The sequence below is a fragment of the Zootermopsis nevadensis genome, unplaced genomic scaffold (assembly GCF_977971745.1).
Source record: "Zootermopsis nevadensis isolate Lab colony 2312 unplaced genomic scaffold, Znev_1.0 Znev_ptg000006l, whole genome shotgun sequence".
Classification (NCBI taxonomy): Eukaryota; Metazoa; Arthropoda; class Insecta; order Blattodea; family Termopsidae; genus Zootermopsis; species Zootermopsis nevadensis.
In genome coordinates this window covers 856,501-876,081 of record NW_028259138.1, presented here as the reverse complement: position 1 = coordinate 876,081, position 19,581 = coordinate 856,501, and the positions used below count along the sequence as shown (strand labels likewise).

Genomic DNA, 19,581 nt, shown 5'->3' with positions numbered 1-19,581 from the left:
ATCACAACTCTGATATCTCAACATCTTTATAGCTCTTTGCTATTGATTCTTCAAGGAGTGTCGTCCTAGGTAAAAAATTTCCATACCTGGGAATAGAAACATCTGATTTGCAACTTTTCTCTCCCTGTATTTTTCCGTATTTTTACAAACAACAGTTATCTTTAGCCTCAGACTTCTTCTGGAACTTACTTCAGCTTTATAAGTATGACAGTTTAGAAATGTTGTTTAAAAACAGACATTTTGAAACAAAAGCGAGAGCAGATTTGCGTCCATATAATCCAATGCCCAAAGAAAGCATGTGTATGTGTGTTCAGACATTAGATTTTCATAAACATCCCTCGCGGTAAAACAAGCAAGAGACGCTTCATGAAAGAAAAATAAACCCACTTCTGACTGGACAGCTGTGAACGAAAACGTCTTAAGACATACTAGTAATAAATTTTTTCGTTGGCCACATATAAAGGCATCTGGGTTCGAGGTTGAAACGGGACCTTATACCCATATTAACCGTTATTTGTGAACCCAAGCTGCCAATTAACCTAACTGCGGAATATAAGTCTCTGAAGATGCTAAAAGTGAACAAGAAACGTTTTAACTTTCCTTCTTAAACGTATCAAATACAACATAAGTCTAATACTTCACTCTGAATCCATGGGTTTCGATAACTCATGTTACTGCCTCATCTGTGGCGTGATCCTGTATCTGACAGCAAACACACAGGTGAAGACTGCAAAGCATAGACACACAAGAAATTCTAATAAAATTGCAATATTCCAAAAAATAATTATACCTGTGGATGGCTGAAGATTCGGAAATTATGTAGGCATTGGATATAAACGTGTAATTCAAACGAGACGTACATAAGACAGAGTCTAGATGGGGCTGTCAAAAGGTCCACGGAGTGAGACGATTTAAATTAAGCAAATGAATAATGGGAATATATTTCATGGAGAAGTGGGCTTTATATTCCAGGGAGGCGACTGGGTGTAGCTATACTAAAGACTGTAACATCAAGTTCAAGGATTATAGAACTGAACCTCCAGTAAACAGTTTAGGGTAGTAAATTAGCCGATTAGTCCATTAAAGTCCAATGGAGATTATATGTCCACCCGCTTCAACAATCAGCAGCCCTTCATTTCGTGTATTTCGTATACTTTTGGCTGTAAACGAGGATTATATTCTCGAATACCTTTAAACAGTTGATCTTCGTAATGCTGATGTGTGATGTTTTATTTACGAATTCTTATATATTATTTAAAGAAAGTTAGACCTCGATGAATAAAACGACGATGCTACATCACTGTTAAAACTCCCTTCATTTGATGTTATTGACGGTAGGGATACTAATTGTAGATATAGGCAGGAAGCCATATTTGTTGGCGTGCTGTGAATACAATGTAGATTGCATTTAGCGATTCCTTGTTAGGTATCAAAAAGTAATTCAGTAATAATATCGAAAAGCAGTTAATGGGTGACGTATACCTGTAATAAACAACGAAGAACGACTTCCCATACGTACCACATAAACTGCTATAAATTGTAGAGATATTTCTATTTAATTCCCTAGCAGTAAGTAAAAAGCCACCTGTAGCACGTTATAATAAAATTTAACGTATTGAAAATCAATAGTACCACTATGTTAAAACTCAGTAATTAACGTGGTTTTACATTTTTATTTCCCAATTATGCTTCCAGACTTATTATAAAGCTCATCTCGTTCTGCACTAAATAACGCATAGAGTTGTTATGCATCATTAAGAACCATATGAAGGCAGAACTATTTTAAAACTGCTGCGTTAGAGTAGAAGGTACGCGGGAAATTTATCAAGAAGAATTTTAAATATTATTGAGAACACAATTGACTTTTCACTTACCTTAATTTCAAGAGTACTTTCTAAAGTGTAGGATATATTTTTAAAGGATTTGGCTTTTTTAGCTTGCATTTATTTCTTGTTTAAGATGAATGAAGGAAATATCTCCCGACATCTGTCAACACTAAGAATCTTCTGTGGATGTTATGCATTAGAACTAGCTTTGTTACTTCGGAAATATAAGCCTACTATTGACTAACATAACGAAAATACATCGTTGTTATGACTAATAAAACATTTAACTGGGTAACTAAATAAATAGCGAATGCTATGATTAATTAAGTGAATAGATTCTTCAGCAGTTGACAGTCTCTCAACTGGTTAGAGAATTTTCCTTTTTTATTATTTCGGTCGGGCGAGACTGTCTCTCTACCGAACTACGGCCTCTAGGGCCTATTGTATGTCCCACAGATGATATATGAGTGAATATTTAACAGCGGTAGAATGATATTGGCAGTGGACTCGAAGAGAAACCTATCCCACTTTGTCGACCACAGATTCAATATGGACGTCCCTGGGAGCAAACCTGAACTTCCGCGGTGAGAAGCCGGCGTCTAACCACTTCAGCTATGTCACGGCCTGTTCAATGCTTTGTTGAAACCCGAATCTGCAATATCAGGCCTTACTCTCTGCCACTAGGATCTAGTCTAATCTCCAGAACATATTTGTAGTCTTTTTTATTTATTTGAATATTTTAAATGTATTCGTGCTTTAAATTTATACTTGTATTTTTTAATGTCCTAATACCTCCAAACATTCGTTCTATGGAGTTTAACAAAATACATATGTTTAATATGTATAAGGAAAGTTAACACGTATGTTTAAGCAATAATTTTTAAAACTAACTTTTACGTTGGGCAAGCGACTGAAATTACATTGCTTACGTGTTGTCATGTTTCAGCATTTTGGTGTTACAAACCCTCCCTGGAGGAAGATTTCAAGTACCAAAAGTCTAAATGTTGAGGAATTTGAATCACGAGGGACTTGTGAACTTTCGGACAGTTCACCTAATACAGAACTGACATATGTCCACTTGTGTTGCCAGTTCTTTCAGGCAAGAGATTTTCTGCCTGTTTAGCGAATTAGGAAATAAACCGTGCATCTGGTCCAGTGATAGAGACTAGCTCTACCTAAGGGACCCAACAGAGTAGGTACCTCTCACCTGAAGACGGAGACAGAACCAGCCTCCGAAACGTCGTGATTTCAAAGAACAGGCAATGGAAAAAATCCTGACAATGAATAATTTTAAGTGCAAACTACCGTCGTCAAAGCCCTTCAGAATTGAATCTGGTACTTCGGTCTCAAACAAAATAGCTTCGGATCTGGCCAAGTCATATACGAGGTGCTATCGGAAAGTTTCTAGACTGCGCCTATAAAAACCCGTACACTTATCCCAGGTATTAAATTCATCGATCACCCTCGAAGTAGTTCCCCTGGGAGTGAACACAACGATCCCAGCGCCGCTGCCAAGCCTGGAAGCATCCCTGAAAATCTTTCTTTGTCAGCCTGTCAAGCACCATCTGCAATTCTGCCTGAATATCTTCTATCGTCTCAAATCTCCTTCCCTTTAGCTGAATTTTCATCTTTGGGAAGAGGAAGAAGTCACACGGCGAATAAGGAGGGTGCGGGATGACGGCCATGGTGTTTGAGGCCAAAAACTGCCGAACTTTGAGGGCGGTGTGCGCTGGCGCGTTGTCATGATGCGTCGCATGTGGAGTTCTTCCTTTAGAATCAGCTGACAGGTCCCGTAGCCTATCCCAACAATGTCGCACAAGTTTTTGATGGTACGACGTCGATCTTCGTGAATGGCCTGCCGAATCTTCGTAACATTTTCGGGCGTTGTGCTCGAAGATGGTCGTCCAGAACGCTCGTCATCATCGACAGAGGTTCGGCCATTTTTAAAACGTGAATGCCACATAAAAGTTTGTGCACGACCCATTGCGGACTCCCCAAATGCTTGCTTTAGCATTTCATAGGTTTCCGTAGCCGTTTTGGCGAGTCTTTGGCAAAATTTGATTTGTTCATGAAAATCCGCCATTCCGAAATCGCAGGAGGGTCGGTGTAATGCACTACCAAAACGCCCGTAACTAAGAAACAAATGCTAATTCGATGATGCCGGCTGGCACACTGATTCACTATGACTGTAGGCCGCACCCCCTAAAGGCAGAAGCTCGTACTACATCCGGTTCGCCGTCTATTGACACAGTCTTGAGACTTTCCGATCGCACCTCGTATTGTGGCCGGAAGGGGATTTCTAAGCGGTCCTCTGCTTGCTGACCAATAGGCTGGTAAAGAAGGTTTTCTGATAACCTTGTTTCTCACATTTTGTATAATACATTTAAAAAAATCTTAGTTACTAATTATTACCAGCACGTACAGACAGATTTCTTTAATATATGAAATAATTACTTTAGTTGAAACGAGTTCATGAAGTTTATGCACGTAGAAGGTCGTGGCTGTCTTTACGTTTGATTCACGTTCGAAAAAAATATTTTGGAGGTCTATGTTCAAAACTACCCAAAAACTCTTACCTTAACCCTTTTGTCGTTCCACGACTGTCTTATTAATTATGATTTTCATTTCAATTATATTCGACATGATGACAGTAGCGTTCCGAACGACCGGTTATAATTCGTGTTTCATGCTGACGAAGTCCTGGTTTCGAATTCCTGTATGGAAATAGACTATCTTCATTGAGGCAATTTGTGGTTTTACTCAGTCTCCTCCAGGAAAATTCCTAGATAACATTTTAAATAAGGCCACAGCATATATTTTACAATTTATTGTGCGGTAATCATCCTGTCATTCGATTCCATATAAAGTGAGCTAGCGAGAGCATAATTAAACAAAGCACACATTCGCCTAACATTATAAGTTACATGCTTAATATTGAACAAAGAATATAGTATTTGCTTCTGTGCAGTACTCAGTTTCTTGAATAGTCATGTCAGCTGTGATTATGAATGAGTATGGCTATCTTCTGAATTGTTTCATTGTGTAGTCAGGTATAAATATACCTACGTATCGGAGGTGCTTGTTGCCTCCATCATCAGGGTGACGCCTGTGTTTTCAGTTTCATGAAACCGATTTATTGGAAATGGCTTCCTCTGTGTACGACGATGACTCTGCGCCATTTAACTCTTCGATATTCTGTATCGAATAGCAGGAATCACAATGCGATCTTAATTTTTTCCCCGTTATATCCTGGATATCATTTAGAAATGTTACTGCACTTCGAAGTACTTGAAAGTCTTTATATTTTAAAGGGATTTACGAGATAACATTAAATTAAACTGGACGCATCATGACTTAACTGTCCACCAAGCGTTGTCATGACAACCGTGAGTGAGGTCAGTATTCCATTTGACTCTCACCATGTGTGTGATGAGTGCACACAGATCAGTTGCAGTGAAATATATTGCACGTAGCTCTGATACCGCAATCGGACCAATGACAAATTGCACAGAGCCACAGACAAATGTCATGCAAAGAGTACCCCATTGCGTCACAGCGTTACTACCCGCTTTCTGGAGGTTGGTTGTTTCAATACCAGCCGGGGAATCAGTTATCCTTGATCATTTTCTGCTTACCCTAGCTCTCTTTGTGAGAAAGCTTTCAATAGTCCATAACCACTCCCGTAATTAAACCAACCATGACATTGTACATAAAATGAACCACGACTCTTGATTCAGCGCCATGAAATAACAGATCGACTATAATCTTCTGGGTGTAGGTTTGTAGGTGGTTACAGAGTTTCGGAGGATTATAACGCGTCCATCTTCAGGGCCTATAAGGTTACACGGCTGAGAAATCGTGTCACTTAAAGATGTAGTTGCAGATCGGACAACACTATTAAAATTTATCTATAAAGTTGTCGAATAGATTGTTTCAGGAAAGAGTCAAATAACAGGACTTTGGAACGCAGTGATGAACATTTGGGTATTATTGAACACGGATCAAGTAGACATCCGACCAGAGCTACAGTGATGAAGAGGAAGTGAACATGGAACAGGTGAAGGTATTGGAAAGGATGTGGAAATATTGTCACGGACAGAGAGCGATATCTTCAAGAAAATGATTCGAAATTTCATTTTCACAAAGACACTTTTGTTTTGGTAGTAGAGAGACATTATATTCGGGTGAATGAAAACTAATAAGGCACATGAATCAATCTTGCGGGAAACTGAACACACACTTGTTACAGTTCGCACCGAGCGGCATATGGCGACATTTCTCCACTGACGTCACACCCCGACCGTTTAGCACCGCACCTGCTCCCTCACAGGGTTAGAGGACCCTAGAGGATGAAGTGATATGTCCCCGGGGAGCAAAGGATCGGCCACAAGGAACTTTTAAAGTGACGCTTGTTAACTTCATGGACTAATGCAATTGGAATGACATAAATCACGTCACTAAATGACAATGTGGAAGACTTAAAATATAGGATCTTGATATTATGGATCGTGATGTGTTATATTTGCGTTTCACAAGCAACTGTGGTCAAATTGCATGTTTTATGGTCATAGCAAAATCGTGCAACGTTGCAACACGAATAGCGGAGCGCAGGCGAGTAAAGACAGAATAGAACTTGCAGCGTAGCAAATGCTGTAATGTTGAATTCGATCCGTCTGGAAGGAGGGGAAGGGGGTGTTAAGTCCTTGTGTGGCCTTGAAGAATGCAACATGGTGGTGGATGCTATAGTGTTTATAACAAGAGTCCAGCAACACAACTTACCTTCTCTATTAACATGTAGATGTACAGCAATAGACCCAGTATTATTACACAACACAACCATAAATTTGGAGGAAAAGTATACATGAGACGGGTGCAGGCAGTGAGCTTGTAGGCTGTGTTCATAACATAAATATTCTCCACAAGGAAAGTACCTTCCTGCAAAAGACAATAAAATTCGTAGTATATTATTATTACGTTACGACTGTATTTTAACTTCAAATAAAACTGATGTGCCCGTATACATAATCATAATTATATGAAATTACTGTGAAACAGAAAATTGAGTGCATACATTTCATTGAGGTTATTTTAAAGTCAATGGTCGATACTGTCGTTTCATATATTTATACGTACCACTTGATTATTGTAGTTGGAACGTATCATAGTATGTAAAATAAATGACGTTTTGCGTAGTGTTGGCTGATCCATTATTACCTACTCTTTAGGGGATTGGAGGGAAATTGTACTTTAAGGAGTATAACAAATTAAGCTGAGCATTGGTCACGGTCAGAGTTCATAAATCGGCTAGGACCGACGCTACGAAGACAAAGATGACCCTAGTTGAGACGTGGTGGTGGTGGTGGGGGGGGGGGTGTCATGGCTATGTTCTTGCTGTCGTTCAATGCTCGGCTGAAGATAATGAGTTTGGATTCTTAATTTAATTCTTGGCTGTCTTAACGGGCGCACGTGGGCTCATATCCAAATCGTGAAAAGGCTATGTTAGTTAAGCCTCTTTATTTGATATACATCTTATGACGAGGAATGGTTTTTATTTGTACTCCAAGCGCATCCTCGGTGACTTTCCGAGTATTCCTCTTTGATACATACAGGATACAAAGTTCTAGCCTCCAAGTTACACATTGTTTACTAGAGGTATAATGATTAGCGGCTAAACGTGAGGTCAGACTTGTCTAGATTATGAACTCGCGAATGGGTGCTTCAGACATGAATAATTGAAGGGTCAACTTGTTCCTGCTTCCCAGTAGACACTGTGCTACAGACGTAAACATTGATTTCCTAATTAGTAGTTCCGGAGACAGCCGAGTGAGTAGCTGGCTGACTGCTGCATCAAAAGGCTTGACATAATGCCAATGAAGGAGTAGCACCTCTGTGATTCAAAGGCGTTGCTTGTAAGATATCTGTAAAGCGAACGCGTAATAGAGATAACATCAGCGATTATCAGTTCTTTCAGTTTACCAAAAGCCTACCGGCGATACAGAGAAGGTCTGCCGGGCAAATTTAATTTTTCACGTTTATGTCTGTTTGAATTTTAACTTAAAAGAAAATTTAAGTTGACTATAATTATATTTCTCGTATAAACGTTTAAAAAAGTAATATATAGCGTGTCCTATAAGTTAGAGACCATGGGAGAACTGTTATTTGGCGAAATACGAAAACATATAAAAAGAAAAAAGTGTTTCTAGTTTCAAATTTTGGAATTTTTAACTAGGATAAGCCGTTATGGCACTAAACTTTAAACATTGTCAAAAGTAAAATTCTTCCTCGGTCACATGACATCGAACGGAGGATGTGTTTCTAAAGTAGGCTAGGGTGAAGAGGTAGATTATGGGACACAGATTCTACAGGAAATATTCCACGTTCGCTGTCATAGCAACATGAGAACATAGCTTAATATATTTACCTTTGATGATTAAGACACGTGGCCTATGTAGGTTCATATAAGAACCAAGTACAGCCATGACGGAAATGCAGCATGAACCCCTGATATAGTTTAAACTGAAGACAGTGCTTATCAGTTTATTCTTAGACGGAGAATTGCACGTAATAAGGATAACTGCAGTTGTGTCAACTTCAAAAAAATTCGAAGAGAGCGTTTGGCTTTAACATCGCTTCTGATTGACCATTCTTTGAAATCGAGGCTCGTCTATATAACATAGGGTTGGACTGAAAAGTTTTGCGTTTCTCAAATGAAAAGTTACAATCATTTTCTTTTTTGCACAATACATTTACAGTATTTAATCAATTATATAATTTATATTGCTTACTATTACCGTCTGTCAACGTGTCACAAGTTTTTCAATTCCGGCCTTGTAAAAACTTATTGATTTGATTCAAAATATGCGAAAGGATACCATCGTTAACGTCTTCGAAAATTTCAAATTTCTTGTTATTTAAATTGGTTTTGGAATTATCAGAATAAATGATAATCGGATGGTGCCGAGTCTGGTGAATATGACGGGTCGTCCAAAATTTGCCAATTCATTTCCTTTGATTTTTGGTGCCTGATTGAACCTACATGGGGACTGGCGTTGTCCTGGTTTAAGGCAACTCCTTTTATGTTGACTATATGTTTACATTTTCCTTTAAGGCATTCATTTACTCGGTCCAATAGCTGACAATAAACTTCCGAATTTATGGTTTTGTTGGGTTAGGAAAAACAAAAACTTTCCGTATAACCCAATACATAAATATCCAGTTGATACCGAAAATAATACATTAAGCTTTTCCATTAGAAAGGACAAGTGGTTAAGGCAACCTAAGGAAATGATAGCTGTTTATTCCATCGTGAGAAACCATAAATGTTCTTTGTGCGCAAAATACAATGTTATTGATTAAAGAAGTGATACAAATAGTTACCATTACTCTTGAAAATGTTGATGTAATTACATTACTCCCGTGTGCATGAACAATAGGGGTAGAGAAAACCTATAATTCTGCTTATAGTGGGATTTTTCATCACCTATTTTAATCAAAACCTATTACCCCAAAAGTTTTTTGAGCAGGAAGACAAAATCTCCATCGGTCTTTGTGTCCCAAGTTGCTAATGCTTTACCACATCATGGCTCCTTAGGCTGTACAGCAGCATAATTTTCTTAACCCTTTCTCCGATTACAAGAAATTTCATGTCGCTGGCTTCTTGCGATCTCGAACAATGCCGGCCTCTTGATAATGTATACAGCGTATATACGGTAAGGGTTGAACAAGTGGAATACTTGACGTGTAAGATGATAGATGGCTCTGGTTGCAGCAGGTGGCGGTTCAGATTGAAGCAGCGAGCTCTTATAAAACCAGGGGAATCCTCATTTCTGAATTCAGAAGCTTTCATATGAAGATGTTGCACGTCGTCATGGAAACTTAGTTCCTTCAGAGTCATTAATAAGAATAGTACATTTTGTTAAAGCTTTTAAACGAATTTTAAAGGTATGCACCACTCATGACATTTGGTATGATTGATTTCTGTGCTTATATAACCTGACATTAGGCATGATTGATTGGTTAAAAACATCAAGGACATAGAATATGTAACGTCAAGTGATACGTTGATTATAAACGATGAATTTAAAAGGGTATGGAAGGAAGTGGTCGTGACCTACGTAAATAATATCCAGATTTTTCTTGCAGGGACTGAGAATGATGACGAAAAACCTCAGTTAGGGTAATGCCATCGAGCGTAAATTCAAATCCGGGTAATGCGAACTGGAAAATACTCGACGGCGACGGATGATGAATTTCGGTATGGAGGTGTTATAAAGATATCTGTATTCTATTCACGGTAAATCGGTGCGTTTACCCTGCGTCACTAGCTTGCTGGTAGAAGAAAAACGAATGCATTGTGCAAACCAAATGAATTACAGATACAGGAAGTGAGACAGTGAGCCACAAATTCCTGTCGCTGGGAAATAATATTTATAATATGGCTAATATTCCCTGATCTATTAACACTCCCACTCCTCTGATCCCCCTCTAACTGATCTCGAGCGCACAGATTAGCCCCGACGATGGTACACATGTCTGAGGTTAGGTGAAATTGCTGTGAGCTAGTGAGAGTCTGTATTTGTGGAAATTATTCCCAAGAAGAGAACACTTGCTATTAAACTCCATGGAACAGAGCCCTTCTTGACAAGCTGATAGTATGCTCAGCTAGACAAGAAATTGCTCGTCTTTTATCGAACCCAAAGAAGTGTTGTGTTTACTAGAGCCCGTCACTAGGATCTGTTCTGCGCATGATTAATAAAATCTACATCCCCAAAGCCTACGTCCCTATTATCCATAGTAATATTATCATTCTCTCTACTCCCAGGTCTTCCGAGTGGTCCTTTCCTTTTCTTTAAAAAAAATTTGTACGCATTTATCATCTTCACCATGCGTGCTACATGCCTCCCCATCTCATCCTTATCTAATTTTCTTAATAATATTTTATGAAGTGCAGAAAGTGTGGAGCTCCACATTATGCAAATTTGTCAACATCGTGTAGAAGGGGTTTACTAATATAATACTTATTAATTTGTTACCGAATTTGTGTTTATAAATTTGAGAATTTGAGCCTCATATAAAGGAAAGATTATACAAGGACACTAATAACACAACTAAACGTTACCGTCATGCATTTTAGTATAAACTGAATTTAATATAAATTTGTTGAGTGGTATTGGAGATGATAAATGAACGAGCAGACATTTCTTCCCAATTCTGTGTTCGTTTCATGCACTCCGTTCAAACAAAAACGTAAATGTAAAGATGATAGTTCTGTAAGATTTTTACTAACTAATCTAAGATCAGATACATTTATGTATCTAACACAGGTCACATAAATAAACGCTGCATTTAGTAATGTATTTTGAAAACCAATAAAAGGTTCGTACAGTGAGGCTTTAGCTTTCATCGAGCGAGAAAATGTAGTAGTTTTTTTTAACCTGGGTCACCTCAGTTATCCACGCAACGTCCATCTGATATTCGAATACACGTTTTACATTCTTCCATAACTCAGTCTTGCATTCTGAACTTCCTTTGAACACCTTAACCGATTTCGTTTCTACCATCTACACCCCCTACTGACACACACACACACACAGTCTTCTTTTTGTCGAATGACATTCTCAGAGCAAAACATTTTATGTTGATATTTTCTTCTGGAGTCTGTAAACACGCAAGTAAGATAATGGCTTATTGCTTTTATATAGTGTGTGTCGGCTGTCGTAAGCGTTGTGTGCCCTCAAGCCTCTGGTAAGGAAATACGAGTACTAGTACGTTACTGGCCTCTGAGTTTATTAAAGTGCCTGGGAAGATTCTTATCCCAGGTTATACGAGCATTACGACTTGTTTTGATGTATTCTGTGGAATGAAATTCCTCGGTCGTCTCGGACCGCTGGCGAACATCGTGCAAGAATGCACAAAGTTCTGTGAACGCTTCGCCACGTACATAGCACTCTGCCATTATAAAGGATCCCTGTCATCAGAAAGTGTGGACTGTGGCTTCGTACGTCTCTCACGATATTGCTAGGCCTACATGCTCAAGTTGAGGGCTTCTTTCACACAGCCAGCCTGCTTGCCTAATAATAATAATTCACTTCAATTAATTTATTATTATATTTTGCCAACAGCGAGGAGCCAATGACAGACAAACATTGATAAAACATACATATACACAAACAAACAAACTAAACATATAGTATATATATATAATAGACCAAATAATAATAATAATAAATTCAAAGCTTAAGTAGTGGAGCTTACCATTGATTCAAGCGCAGAAATATCAGGAAACGGGAAAAAAATAATAATTCAATTAAATTGAATTCAATCAGTAATAGTTATAATAGCACTACTACCCTAACTACAACTAATAATAATTAGAAGTTAAGCTAATGTGGCTAGTGTTGAGTATATCCACATAGTTTCTTTAGCATAATTCCGTCTTCCACTTTAATCGTCCCAGAGTCTTCATTGTAGCATAAAGCAATTAATACTAACACGTAACATGCACAGTAGATAAAAACATTGATAATTGTCTGATGCTCCAGAGACCTCTCGTTGTTAACTGTACCACCTAATTTCCCATTACAATACATTTAATTAATTTCGGATTATTTAACGATGCTGTCAGTAGCTTAGGATTTTTGAGTTAAATTAGATAATTATTAATGGAAAATGAAGTGTTAAACGTTAAAAGAAAGCGTTCTAGGCCTCACTTTAAGTACAGTATCAGTATTTTCCTGGATGAACCGAGGAAAACCATAAAGATCCTTAGGATGCCCGGTTTCCGTAGCGAGAAATGAACCAGAGATATCCCGGGTACGAAGAAGTGGTAATTCTTTAACCGCAACATTTGTCCAATTACAGTGAAGATCTTGTGATTTTCTTTGCTATAACACATTTCCGTGCATTTGATTCTAAGTGTCTTTTCTGCAGACAAAAATTTGTTTTCTTCTTTGTATTTACATAAACATGTTGACTAATTATCAAATTCCAAGTTATTACTAAATTTGTCAAGACATTTCCAGCTTAAGAGCAAACCAAATGGTCATGATCCTGTCGACCTAATCCCGAGCCATTCAGTCGACATCTTTACACTCTTATTTCCTTACGACAAATTTTAATATTTTCCTCCCATGTAGCCATCCGTATCACCAATGAATTTCAATTGTGCTTTTTAATAAAAATTGTTCATGAATTTCTCATTTCCCCATTTCACGCTGCTTGTCAGACACGCGTCATTCTTCACACACAAACAAATATATTAGCCAAAGAGTACACACTTTTATTACCTTGATTAGGTATTGTATTCCACTCTTTGTTGATTCCTTTCTTGTTCTCGTATGTCCACATATTTTCTTCAGCATCTCCTCTGCAAACATTATCTTATGTTCTTCCCTCAGAGTGTGAATAGTAATTTCAAAACCTACAAAGTGTGAGGTATAGTTTTCATTCATTATTATGGCACTTAAACTTATACCACCTTTATTTCGAGTGTAATCTTCACAGTTTATATAGTACAGGCTCTGTATTCGTGGTAGTTATAATTTTGACTCAAAATTAAAAACTTGAACATAATGTAACAAATTTTGGAACCATCTGTGCGCAGTTATTGAAGGCAGACTGCCGCGTACCTTACTCAACTACCCCTACTCGATCTGCGTCCTCATGCGCTGGTCATGCTGATATATGGAGACCGCCCTGATACCTAGGAGCGCATTTCAATTTGATGAAAAATGGATGTTTCGCTGGTAATTCTGTTCCCAGCTGGGAATGGTAATATCGGCTGTTCTCAAAACATGTGGAATATCAAATGAAATTTCCTGTATACTTCAACAGGACGCCATGGTTTCCAGGCAGTAATATTATTGCGAGTTACATTGTCCCTTTTAAGCACAGTGGTAACTATATGACCCATCTGCTATAATATTCAGTAACTCAGAAATTTTAAAGAATGTATTTGATTTATATGATTCTCAGAATAAATTGTGATTGTTCTATAAACAGTATTAAGTATTTTATCTTGACAGTGGAGACGTCTTTTCGTTCATGCTGGAAATGAGTGCTTAAATATTATTTAGATGAAATTCCCACTTGACTTGTTGTGGTCTATGGAAGGAAAGAAAGCGGAAAAGAATAAAATAAAAAATAATTATATTATGTGAATTTTTTTTTATCACGACAACTTTATAAAATTTTAAGCTCTTTTAAATCGAAAGATATCCAGCTACTGGCACCTTTCAGTTCATTTCATTCTGACCTACTTCTTCATTTCAGTGCCGTTAAGAATTTTTAACTATAATAGTGCTTCCGGGTAAAAAGATGACGTCACTTTTCACTTTAAAATAGGCCTGTGTGGCACCACTAACAGCACCGAAGTTTCGTAGAGCGCATGATCGAGGACACAAATAATCATGGAAGGCAGAATATTTGGCATGAGATATGAAATTCTTTAACTCTTCGGAGACAAGCTTTCTTGAGAAACTTTTGACTGAAGGAGTGCGTCTTAGAGCTTATTAGAACTCTTCTAATACAGGTAGAAAGGTTCAGTAGATAACCCCTTTGAAACATAATCTATAAACTCCCAGAAAATTGAGCGGACAGTCATGGTTTCAGCGGTCAGCACTGAATAATTAACCCTCCTGCCGATAACGCCATTGCATCGGAACTCGTTCTAGATAAAAATGCTATTTGTTTTGAACGTATTCACCCGAATTGATACGAAGGTGTCCAAAATTAAAAACAATGTTATTATAAGTTTGGAAAAAATAATTTATTAGACCAACACTATATTTAGACATAGTTTGTCTTTCTACGTAACAGCCTTGATTTTCAGTTCATGTGGATGGAACGATGTGGAATACTTCCAATGAGAACGCAATATGATAAAATTCTGCATCGCTTATCAAGGCTGCCAGTGGCCATGTTTGATGTCAGCAGTGAAATGTCCCGGGAACCAATAAAATTTAGAGTTGGCACAATGCAAGAAACACTAACGCATTGTTATTTTTCGCGTGCGTCTGACTATTTTATGTGGAAGAAGATCTTAGATTTATGAGCCGGGTTTCGCTACTGATGTTTATAGCTGAGGGTCTGTAACTATAGAACATCACACAGTTCACTGAACTCAGATATCTGGACCGTTGACACCTGTGAATTCAGACTGCGTCTGTACACAGGTACAACCCCCAGAGGGAAATAATGTATAGTTCTAGTGTAAATTCTGTAGTTTATAATCTTATGAAACATCCTTTGGTTAATAAGCCAATATTATTTTATTCGGAGCATTTATGCATACTCTCCCTTTATCAAAATATGTTACTTTAAAGAACTCCTTGTATGAGCTTATAACTGTCTCGTTCTCTCAGTTGCATAGACAAGGAGAATTATAAATTAGTACTTACAATAATTTAGCAAAGGGAAACATTATCTTTATATTTCTTTTGCGTGAATTTTATTTGAGTTAGTATGCATATTTATTTGTTTTATGTAACGACACTGTCCGTAGTTTGGACTATGTAGAGTCGAATGTCAGGCTGAATAATGGACAGTGTAATGGATGTGGAAGGTAGCGGTTGTGGCCTAATTTAATGTAAATAACGGCCTTTATCTCGAGAAACTGAGGAAATCCACGAAAAACCCTAGTCAAGATAGATCTGAAATGAGGACTTCCCGAATACGAAACTATTGGAACTGTTACTACATTAAATGAGGTCTTTATATTAAGCGGTGCATTAATTTCGAGCAGAGAAGGCAGTTCGCACAAGGTGAGAGGAGAATCTCACACGTAATTTTAGTCAGAAAACTACTCGGAGACAGAGGCAAAAATGGAACCATAATATTACAAGATATCGACTGTGAAGGTGCGGACTGGATTACTCTAAGTAGGTTTTGAGGTTTCCACGGCGGTGAGCCCGAAGATGGCTGACTACTCGGTTGTAGTATACCAGACTACACGACGCTATAACCCAGAAATAGCCAATTTTTATATTCCACGGTCTGGTAGAGAATAGCAAATAAGGAAATAGATTTTCAGGTTCCATAAAACTAAAGAATTTCTTGACCGTCAGAGATACTGTGAGATTTTCAGACTGGACTCTCCTCTACGATGTTGATTACTTAAACTCAGAATTAAGAAGACCTTCGTGATGGCATTATTTATTACAGGCAATTATAAAGTTTAAGGATGCTGTAGTCTTTGATAATATTATCATATCAAATTTTGTTGAAATGCATCAATCATTTTAAAAGTTATTGCACCGATGTTATGATACCAGAAGCCTATCAAATTTACCGTCTTAGGCCTGTTATCTAATCAGATAAGTATGTATATGAATAACTAACCACGGAACTAAGTGACCACTTAACTAATTAAGTAAGTAAATTGAATACTAATTAATTTAATGAGAGTGGTTAGCGTGCGCGCCACTGGACCCAAGGTTCGAGGAGTCAAACCCGGCCGAGGTCGATGGTTTTTTTAATGATGATAAAAGTCCATAGCACAACTTCCTTCGGAATGGAAGGGGAAGTAAAGCCGGCGGTCCCATGTCGTAGATTTACGGCATATAAAAGAACCTTACGAGCATGATACGAGATGTTTCGTAAGCAAAATTCAGCGGCCATTCCTCACCCAAGTCTCTCCTGATTCACTACTAGATGGCTTTAGCAGACAAATCAAGATTGAGTAGAAATTGTGCAGAGGCATTGGACTGGTCACTCACTACTCATAAATGCACGTTTCAAGGACAATGAAACCTCCCACATGGGAGGAGGCCAAGGCTCGACTTCGGGCTGTTGCCCCATAGAAAGAAAGAAAGAAAGAAAGAAAGAAAGAAAGAAAGAAAGAAAGAAAGAAAGGAACTCTTTTTCACGATGGTAGAATCTTGGATTGTGATCCTCTGTTTTACGATGTCGTGCAGCGTTGTAATTGATGACTTACTTTTGTACCAAAGCTATTGTCATCGTAAGATTATCTAATGATAAGCGCTGTAGACTGTTCCGAAACGTCTGTACAAGACTACATAGTGTCATATCCCAGAAGACCACAAACTAACTGCTGTTTATGTCTTGAGAAAAGAGCGTAAAACATGGAATAACTTTGTAAAAGTTAATGTAAAACTCACTTACATTTTTATAATTTTATGAATGGAAGCCCATTAAGGAGGTATTTAGAAATTGCATAGAATTTTTTAAGTAAACACAAGATAATTTATCCACTGACTCATATCTCAGTATCAGATTTACTTTACAAAACGTGTGAAAGGAAACTGTACACAAAAGAGTCATTTTCTATGAAACATATAATGAATATAAACGCACCTCTAATACCTAGGGTAAGGTGGTGACAAAGAATAGTAAAACTCCTCTTGGAATCTTGCCTACGTTAATGCTATATTCACCCTTAATTTAAAATATAGTAATTGAACCGAACCGAAATGAAGTGAGTTAAACTATGAACGGTATTACCCACAACAGACTTGTAGTATCATCTAAATAAACTAAGGACTCAAAACATTACGTATATCTACATTTGATAAATTAAGTAAAGAAATCCTTAAAGTGAAATTGTATAAACAAAAAGGTATATTGTTCGGAAACTTTTAATTTATGTCTTTTTCACCGAGTCTGAGTAAAATGGGTCGGGTCTTTTCATAAATGGACACACTTGTTAAACATTTTAGAGTATGAGGTTACAAATTGTGGTGATGTTGATGATACCGACAACTACGCGACAGTGTTAATAAACGTGAATATATATACATATATATATATATATATATATATATGTAGAAGAGAAGGCCCGTTGGAATTTAACGGACATATATACAGAAACTAAACACAACTGTTCGTGAAAGTCGAATGTGCTCAGTGCCTTTATATATGTTACTGTAAGTCTGGTGCTATATTAAGATGTGCTATATCAAGATGGTGTCTGTGAAAATTTATGAAATATAAATAACTTAAATGCCGTTTGATGTAGTCTTCATGTTCTCTATGTCAGTCTTTTTGTTTGTACAATTACGTTAGTAATTGTGTAATTGCAGTGCAAGGTTAAAACTTTGTTATATGAAAAGCTCTTTGATAACCAACCAACCAACCCGAAGGTGTATTATTTTGTTAAAACGAGCCTGCCTGACCTAAAACATGTTAATGTAATTCAAAGCCCAAGCCCTGTTTCCTAAAACCCTTTTGAAAATCATCTCATATAGACGCCTTTGGTTTCTGAGTGATTTATACACTTTAGAATTTTAACCGAAATTTTGTGCGCATTTCACATTGTACTATTCGCAATATTTCCCGCCCTTCTCATCATCCTTGATTTCATCATCCACATAGTAGCTCATTATAAAAATTTCTCCATCCTCCTGCATCGTATCCCGTTTAGTGTAAATATTCTCTAAAGTACCCTGTACACAGTCAATCTTAATTCTTCCTGATGTAATTTAAAAATTACTAAATGTGAAGTAACAAAATTAATATTATAAACTATTTAGGGCAATAAATAAAAATCATTAGGTTTCTACTTCACCAAATTAAATAATTTGAAAGCAACAAATATTGTGTTTTATAACGATTTTTTTACAGTTCACTGGAAAGCATTGCAATGCGACAGTGTTCTACCTTTTGCCAGTAGTGCAATGCCAGGATTGTTGCTCTGATACTAAATTCAACGCGATCCTCTGCTAACTTATCCGTTTGCAGAGATGCGTGAACAGGTCCCAGCGTTTCATGTAATCTGGAACAATAGTAACGCAACCCTTTTAGTGTATACAGTTTTCCACTGAACATGAAGCATCCGCTGGAATCAGCGTACAAATTCGACAGCTGTGCTGCTCGGTCCGTTTACAGCCGAAGAAGTGAATTTTACACATTTACAGGAAATACTTAAAACTGCTTGCGATCTATATTTTTTTACAGCGGTGAGGATGTTGATGGTCTCCTGGGTTTTGAGGACGTTTACACTCGTCGGTATGTGACAAAGTTTCGGAGAAGCATTCTTCGGAGTTTGGCATGGATACTGTATGTTTCTCCGAAACGTTGACATCTGCCGACGAGTTTACATGGCGCCAAAACAAGAGAAACAACATAATCAACACTTCAGTTTGTTTAGAAACAAATGGACCGTTATGAATGAAAGCAGAAAGACGGGTAAAGATGAAACACAGAACAAAATTAAAGTAATTAATTTTGGAATATGTGCATTTGATTTGGAGCGGAGATAGCTGTCAGTTGATGGACTGCGGACTAGAAGACTGGAGTCCGATTTTCTGCAGGAACAACAAATTTCCCTCTCAGTTACTACGTCCAAACTAGTCTATAGGGCCCACCCAGCATCCCATCCAAATGCTAATGGGTGTTGCTTCGACAGGGGTAAAACTGATGGGGAGTGAATCTGACCTTTCACCTTATTCTAGTGCAGAGGTCAAGAAAGTGTAAATTTATACCTCGACTGCCCCATACGTTTTCATGGTCTCGGTGTTTGGTAAGTACCACAGGACCCTTACCTGTGTGTAGAAATTTTATGTGATATAGGCCTAACTACAATTTTACATAAAACTATTTCGAAGCTTTAGCTAAGTTATGGCAGGACTCAGAAATTTATAAAAAATATATTTAGATTTATGCAGAAAATACTACAGCTATGCACATAGTACCATCTTCCACAACGTAGAGGGTAAAACGAAACTTCAGAGACATCTAGATGTTATTACATAATGTGTCGCAGATAAATTTTCTTTCATGTTCGCAGTTTGTACAACTT

At 37.6% G+C, this 19,581-nt stretch overlaps 1 protein-coding gene across 4 annotated transcripts in view; it reads left to right on the top strand.

Annotated features, from left to right (window-relative positions):
• LOC110827939 (uncharacterized) overlaps positions 1-19,581 on the top strand; it is a 343,471-nt gene that overhangs the window by 234,694 nt on the left and 89,196 nt on the right. The window contains exon 10 of one of the 4 annotated variants that reach the window (XR_002542509.2): positions 6,076-6,191. The exons of the other annotated variants lie outside the window; for them this stretch is intronic. The gene's annotated coding sequence lies outside the window, so the exon portion shown is untranslated. Of the gene's footprint in view, positions 1-6,075; positions 6,192-19,581 lie in introns of those variants that run through there. 4 annotated transcript variants of the gene reach the window in all.